The sequence below is a fragment of the Palaemon carinicauda genome, chromosome 27 (genome assembly GCF_036898095.1).
Source record: "Palaemon carinicauda isolate YSFRI2023 chromosome 27, ASM3689809v2, whole genome shotgun sequence".
NCBI classification, from domain to species: Eukaryota; Metazoa; Arthropoda; class Malacostraca; order Decapoda; family Palaemonidae; genus Palaemon; species Palaemon carinicauda.
The window spans coordinates 17,810,585-17,818,084 of NC_090751.1; the positions used below are offsets into that span (position 1 = coordinate 17,810,585).

General features: G+C 37.3%; 1 protein-coding gene and 1 long non-coding RNA gene across 5 annotated transcripts in view; one reads left to right on the plus strand and one right to left on the minus strand.

Moving 5' to 3' along the window:
- The window catches only part of LOC137620581 (uncharacterized), a 252,514-nt gene that overhangs the window by 114,615 nt on the left and 130,399 nt on the right, over nt 1–7,500 (minus strand). The window lies entirely within an intron of this gene.
- Nucleotides 1–7,500, plus strand: part of LOC137620577 (carbohydrate sulfotransferase 12-like) — a 102,837-nt gene that overhangs the window by 8,128 nt on the left and 87,209 nt on the right. The window contains exon 1 of one of the 3 annotated variants that reach the window (XM_068350831.1): nt 568–809. The exons of 1 other annotated variant lie outside the window; for it this stretch is intronic. The gene's annotated coding sequence lies outside the window, so the exon portion shown is untranslated. Of the gene's footprint in view, nt 1–567; nt 810–7,500 lie in introns of those variants that run through there. One more of the 3 variants, XM_068350832.1, reaches the window with a different exon arrangement.

Sequence of the window (7,500 nt, forward strand, 5' to 3'; positions counted from 1 at the left end):
CCCTGGTCCAAGCTTGATTGAGGGGGGATTTGGGCGGTGATCAACTTTATATATCGCCATTCTCTAGGGAAGTGTCCTGTCCCTTATACTTGTCATGCATGAATGACACTTAAACATTTAAACACTATATTTGCAAACCGAATTGCAAAGTATGTCATTAAATCGCTCATCCATGCACTGAAATCGAATATTATGATGGCTAGACAATTGGTCCTATAAACTTGTAATAAACAAAACTATTCGACATAAATTACACGCATACACACGAAGTTCATATATATTGCATAGCCTATATAGAAGTACATATATATTGCATAGCCTATATAGAAGTACATATATATTGCATAGCCTATATAGAAGTACATATATATTGCATAGCCTATATAAAAGACCAATAAAGCGGAGAGAGAGAGAGAGAGAGAGAGAGAGAGAGAGAGAGAGAGAGAGAGAGAGAGAGAGAGAGAGAGAGAGAGAGAGAGAGATACCTTGGCGGAACTCCACCAGTTGCATGGCACTGAGCTGAGCGCGAGTAAAATGGCATGAGACTTCTGTTAGCAATCGCAAGTTCGCAACACACCGCCTCAGTTACGTGTGAGGGAGCGGAGAGGTAAGGTGCGTGATGGCAACCAGCCTTGAGAAGTTTTGTTGTGGGGAAAAGAGTCAGCTGTGAATGGTCGCCATATGTTTATCACAGGAAACTTTCCGGACAGTGTCCTCTGCAAAGTGCCGTTAGCTTCAGGGGTTTTAACTGCCAATGAAATAACTAGAGTGGATTACAGTTAAGGAGGAGAGTTCCACCATAAGACAAGGTAATTTTGAATCTTGCATGATATTGCTGCATTGCAGATTTTATTGCAAAATTACATGTTTTTTTTAACAACCGACAGTTTTGTCATGCTAGATTTATATATTAATCTACTTATATCCAAAAATTGTATTAATTTCTATCATAAATCAATTAATAATGACATTTACACCTTCAAAATCCATGTGCTAGTAATGACACTAATGTTAATACACCAAATTTCTAAAGATGAACAGTAAGCCAAAAAGATATTAGCATATTGTAAAATTCTAAAGTTTCTCACCTAGAAGTGTGTGTAAATTCTAAGAATCTTAAACCATTTAACTCTTGAATGCTGTCTATGAAGATGGAAAATTATTCGCTGCCTATTCACAAATATAGTTAAGCATTCATAACATTATTCCATTTCATATAGTTAACTTAAATAATGAGAAGGAATTACTTTGCAATTGCAGGAAACACAATAGTGATAAGCGATCTGGAATTATCATCATCATTGTAATAATAATAATAATAATTATTATTATCGTTATTCACGAGATCGATGTACTTTTGTAGAGGCTTACAGGGTATATTTATACAACACAGAACTGTTTTTTAGCTTTCAGTGCTCTGCCCTCTTTTTCAACAGGAATTGGATACAAAGTTTAAGTCCACACGGATCTCACCAGTCGTCAATTTTTGTTTATCCTGCGTTTACAATACTATTGTAAAGGTTACCCCCTCCCCACCAACTTAATCTGTATGTATATGCCTCTGGCCAACCATTGAAACAATAGCGTAATTAGTTCTACAACGACTCCCCAAGATGCAATTTCTAAAAGGGTATATAATTGTTGATCCTGCCCTCTCTACTATATGATTTGTTCCCCTCCACAGCTGATACAAGAACTCATCTGAGTTTTTTCCATACGTAACTTCTTTTATCGACTATTTCTCATATCCATTGGACTACTGAAATATATCATATGATTTTCGTTCCCACAAGACACCTTTACCGAGTGTTGGGAAAAAAAAAAAAAAAAAAAAAAAAAAAAAAAAAAAAAAAAAAAAAACATTCTCATTCATTAGTATTGGATCTAATGTAGTAAGTGTTCCTAAAATTACCTACTGCACCACCTAGTGTAGACAGTGTTCCTAGCATTCCCTACTGCACCATCTAGTGTAGATGTTCCTAGCATTCCCTATTACACCTAGTGTAAAACTAGTCTTACCTCTCCCTACTATACTGTACCATCTAGTGTAGTAAGTGTTCCTAGCATTCCCTACTGCACCATCTAGTGTAGGATGTGTTCCTAGCATTCCCTACTACACCATCTAGTGTAGGAAGTGTTCCTAACATTCCCTACTGCACCATCTAGTGTAGAAAGTGTTCCTACCATTCCCTACTGCACCATCTAGTGTATGAAGTGTTCCTACCATTCCCTACTGCACCATCTAGTGTATGAAGTGTTCCTAGCATTCCCTACTGCACCATCTAGTATAGGAAGTGTCCCTAGCATTCCCTAATGCACCATCTAGTGTACGCAGTGTTCCTAGCAATCCTTACAGCACCATCTAGAGTAAAAAGCATTCCTAGCATTCCCTACTGCACCATCCAGTGTAGGAAGTGTTCCTAATATTCCCGGCTGCACCATGTAATATATAGTATTCCTAGCATTCCCTACTGCACCATCTAGTATATAAAGTGTTCATAGCATTCCCTACTGCACGATATAGTGAAGGAAGTGTTCTTAGCAGCCCCTACTGCACCATCTAGTGTAGAAAGTGTCCCTAGCATTCCCTACTGCACCATTTAGTGTATATAATGCTCCTAGCATTCCCTACAACCCCATCTAGTGTAGGTAGTGTTCCTAGCATTCCTTACTACACCATCTAGTGTAGAAAGTGTTCCTAGCATTCCCTACGTCACCATCTAGTGTAGAAAGTATTCCTAGCATTTAATACTGCACCATCTACTTTAGTGTTTTCCTAGCATTCCCTACTGCACCATCTAGTGTAGAAAGTGTTCCTAGCATTTAATACTGCACCATCTAGTTTAGAGTGGTCCTAGCATTCCCTACAGCACCATCTAGTGTAGAAAGTGTTCCTAGCATTCTCTACTGCACCATTTAGTGTATATAATGCTCCTAGCATTCCCTACAACCCCATCTAGTGTAGGTAGTGTTCCTAGCATTCCTTACTACACCATCTAGTGTAGAAAGTGTTCCTAGCATTCCCTACGTCACCATCTAGTGTAGAAAGTATTCCTAGCATTTAATACTGCACCATCTACTTTAGTGTTTTCCTAGCATTCCCTACTGCACCATCTAGTGTAGAAAGTGTTCCTAGCATTTAATACTGCACCATCTAGTTTAGAGTGGTCCTAGCATTCCCTACAGCACCATCTAGTGTAGAAAGTGTTCCTAGCATTCCCTACTGCACCATTTAGTGTATATAATGCTCCTAGCATTCCCTACAACCCCATCTAGTGTAGGTAGTGTTCCTAGCATTCCTTACTACACCATCTAGTGTAGAAAGTGTTCCTAGCATTCCCTACGTCACCATCTAGTGTAGAAAGTATTCCTAGCATTTAATACTGCACCATCTAGTTTAGTGTTTTCCTAGCATTCCCTACTGCACCATCTAGTGTAGAAAGTGTTCCTAGCATTTAATACAGCACCATCTGGTTTAGAGTGGTCCTAGCATTCCCTACAGCACCATCTAGTGTAGAAAGTGTTCCTAAGATTCCCTACAGCACCATCTAGTGTATGAATGTTCCTGGCATTCCCTACAGCACCATATACTGTAGGAAGGGTTCTAGCTTTCCCTACTGCACCATCTAATGTAGAAAGTGTTCCTAACATTCCCTACAGCACCATCTAATATAGAAAGAGTCTCTAGCATGTCCTACAGCACCATTTAGTATAGAAAGTGTTTCTAGCATTCCCTACAGCACCATCTAGTGTAGAAAGTGTTCCTACGATTCCCTGCAGCACCATCTAGTGTATGAATGTTCCTCGCATTCCCTACAGCACCATATACTGTAGGAAGGGTTCTAGCATTCCCTACTGCACCATCTAATGTAGAAAGTGTTCCTAACATTCCCTACAGCACCATCTAATATAGAAAGAGACCCTAGCATGTCCTACAGCACCATTTAGTATAGAAAGTGTTTCTAGCATTCCCTACTGCACCATCTAGTGTAGAAAGTGTTCCTAAGATTCCCTACTGCACCATCTAGTGTAGAAAGTGTTCCTAAGATTCCCTACAGCACCATTTAGTGTATGAAATGTTCCTGGCATTCCCTACAACACCATCTACTGTAGGAAGGGTTCTAGCATTCCCTACTACACCACCTAATGTAGAAAGTGTTCCTAGCATTCCCTACTGCACCATTTAATGTAGAAAGTGTCCCTAGTATGTCCTAAAGCACCATCTAGTATAAAAGTGTTTCTAGCATTCCCTACTGCACCATCTAGTGTAGAAAGTGTTCCTAGCAGTCCATACAGCACCATCTAGTGTAGAAAGTTTTTCTAGCATTCTCTACTGCACCATCTATGAACTAAATTACATCATCTAAATAGACATATAAATCAATTCTAACGATAACCGTATTCAAGACCTTTGTGTTCCTAGCATTACCTACTGTACCATCTAGTGTAGGAAGTGTTCCCAGCATTCCCTATTGCACCATCTAGTGTAGGAAGTGTTCCTAGCATTCCCTACTGCACCATCTAGTGTAGGAAGTATTCCGATCATTCCTTAATGCACCATCTGGTGTACAGAGTATTCCTAGCATTTCTTACAGCACTATCTAGTATAAAAATTGTTCCTAGCATTCCCTTCTGTACCATCAAGTATAGGAAGTGTTCCTAGCATTCCCTAATGCACCATATAGTGTACGTAGTGTTCCTAGCATTCCTTACAGCACCATCTAGTACAGGAAGTTTTTATAGCATTCCCTACTGCACCATCTAGTGTAAGAAGTGTTCCCAATATTCCCTGCTGCACCATATAGTATATAGTGTTCCTAGCATTTCCTACAGCACCATCTTGTGTAGGAAGTTTTTCTAGCATTTCCTACTGCACAATCTAGTTTATAAAGTGTTCCTAGCATTCCCTACAACACCATCTAGTGTGTAAAGTGTTCCTAGCATTCCCTATCAACTATCAAAATTGCCATAAAAAAAAATTCTTACGACAACCGTATTCAAGACCAAACTATTTAATGCCTTTAGAAATCAACTCGCTATTACTTTATTTTTGGTATGAAGTGAAACCTTATGATTCTATATATTTACGTCCGTCTTATTTTCCGAACCGGTTATATAAAACACTTAAGAATAGGCGTTCCGGCTATAATTTTATAAAAGATAATTTTATGTAAGGTTCCTAACCATTATTGAAATATTAATCACTTTTCAAAATAGCCTCAATTACGAACCGTTTAAACTTCTACCCAGATACTAGGAGAATCACGATTAAGCAAATTTATTTGAATAAATCAAGATTGCCAGTTGTACATGTCTGGGACGATTCAATACCTGCTGCTTGAAAATGACAAACTAACTCTTCAAGCAAAATTTATTTAGCTTATATGGTGAAGAAACGAGGTTTAAGACAAATATAGGAATTATATAAGGTTAGACATGTATGTCAACGCTGTTCCTTGTCAATCCAGAAAAACTATTCATCATTAGTGTAGTCCAAAGATTTACAATGAACAACAAGACCTGAAATCTCTTGGGCTAAAGTTGGGGTAAATATAGCCAAACACAAAGTTAAAATCTATCAGACAAACTACTGAAGAGTGATAAAAATTTAGTTTGTGGTCCATTTTTTTTTTTTTTTTTTTTTTTTGTCTTTCGCCATGGATGATTAATTCCATATACATTTCAATAAGCAAATTAATCTAATAAACATGGAGAAATATCCGGATCGCACTAGATTTCTTAGAAAGTTTTAGGTAGAATTTAAGAATAATCAACATATCAGGCTACCAGTTGGATTGCCTCATCCTTAAAACCTATTTTACAAATACTAAGACATCGGGGTTTTGAGTTTCCGACAAAGGAAACTTCGTTAACATGAAGTGCAAAATAAACTCTTGCAGCTTTTATCGGATGAAAACACTTGTTCAGCCACTAAAGAATATAGAATTTTTTAAGCGGTAAAAGAACTTCGGTGTCCGTGTCAAAAAGGTTATCAACACTCATGATAAAGAACTTTATCATTTCTCCCTTTTCCGTAAACTTCCGAAGATGCTATCATGTACTATCTCCCGTACAAGACTTCTCAAAGAAACCGGTTGGTACCTCTTGAAAATCACCTAAAAATAAAAGTGGTTTCATGGGATAACTTGGGTGAACTAATGGAGGGGGGAGTTGATCGTTCAATCATTCAATTAAGTTTTTGATAACAAAAAATATCAAACTATCATTTTAACCTTTGTGTTAAACATAGTTCGTTGATACAGGCATAAACTTTCTTATTACTACTCAAATCGATTTTAGTTATGGGGAAGTTGTTTATCTTAAGTCTGAAATATGCTAATATAAAGCCACTTTTACGATTTAAGGTATATATTTAATGTTACCTTGCCAGGAGTGAAGCAGGTTGGGAAGCAAACACAGGGTTGAGACTTGGGTTAAGTTAAGGATATGGCAGTCTAAGGGGGTGGGGCATCACAGGAGGCTAGGTAGGTACGTAGGTAAGGATAAGGCTCCTAGATTAAGTGATCTTCTTCTGTTTGTTTCCCTTTTAAAACTTGGCTTTTCAGCGAAAATTTTTGACATTTTACACCCGGTATGTCCAAACGAACTATAAAGGCCCCTAACATTTTGCTATACTTGAGTGATATCTTTTCTTTACACAAACATTCAATTTCAAAAGGATTTAGTTTTTATGTGTCAAAGGCGAGGAAGAACCAACTGGATTACAATTCCTTATTATAATAGAAATATTTCACCTCTTTAAATTATACGTGACAAACATCTTTTCAAATTTTATGAAAAAAATCCTGCAAATAAACATGCTTCCCCCAATCCATATCGTGATGCTTCTTTTAATTGTGTGGAGAATAAATGTGAATGATATCATTGCGCCGTTGAACATAATACAAATTCTGGATAGAATACATGGATTTCAAATGCAATCAATACCCAGAAACCTTCCTTGAAAAGCCTAAATCAGACACATTTTAGGATATTTGACAATATTTTTCCCCTTGAAATGAGTTATAAAGCAACTCATCCCCCTTATTTGAAGACAATCCAATAAACAAAAATATTATCATTACTCTTACAGCTGCTGAAAAAGCAATGTTCTACAAGCATGGAGGAAGATGTCTGTAGATAAACAAACCCTTTAATTACCTCACCAGGACTAGATTTCAAAGACGAAAAAAATAATAATAATGAGAACTATGATTTTTTTTCACATCACCAACATCAGGAGCAACGAATATGCAAATAAAAATGGAGGAGTTGTGTAAGCGCTTTTGATTAATTCAATACCCACACTGGCTGTGAATAAATATGTGAGTAGCCAGGACAAGATCAACGCAAAATGTGTTATGAAAATGGTATTTTAGGATTGCTGAAGAAGCTAATATAAATAATGTTTCTGTGGCTGGCCAGCATCCCTTTGATCTTAAAACTCTGATCCTGACCCGGAACAAAACCTTTATATCATTATTATTATTATTATTATTA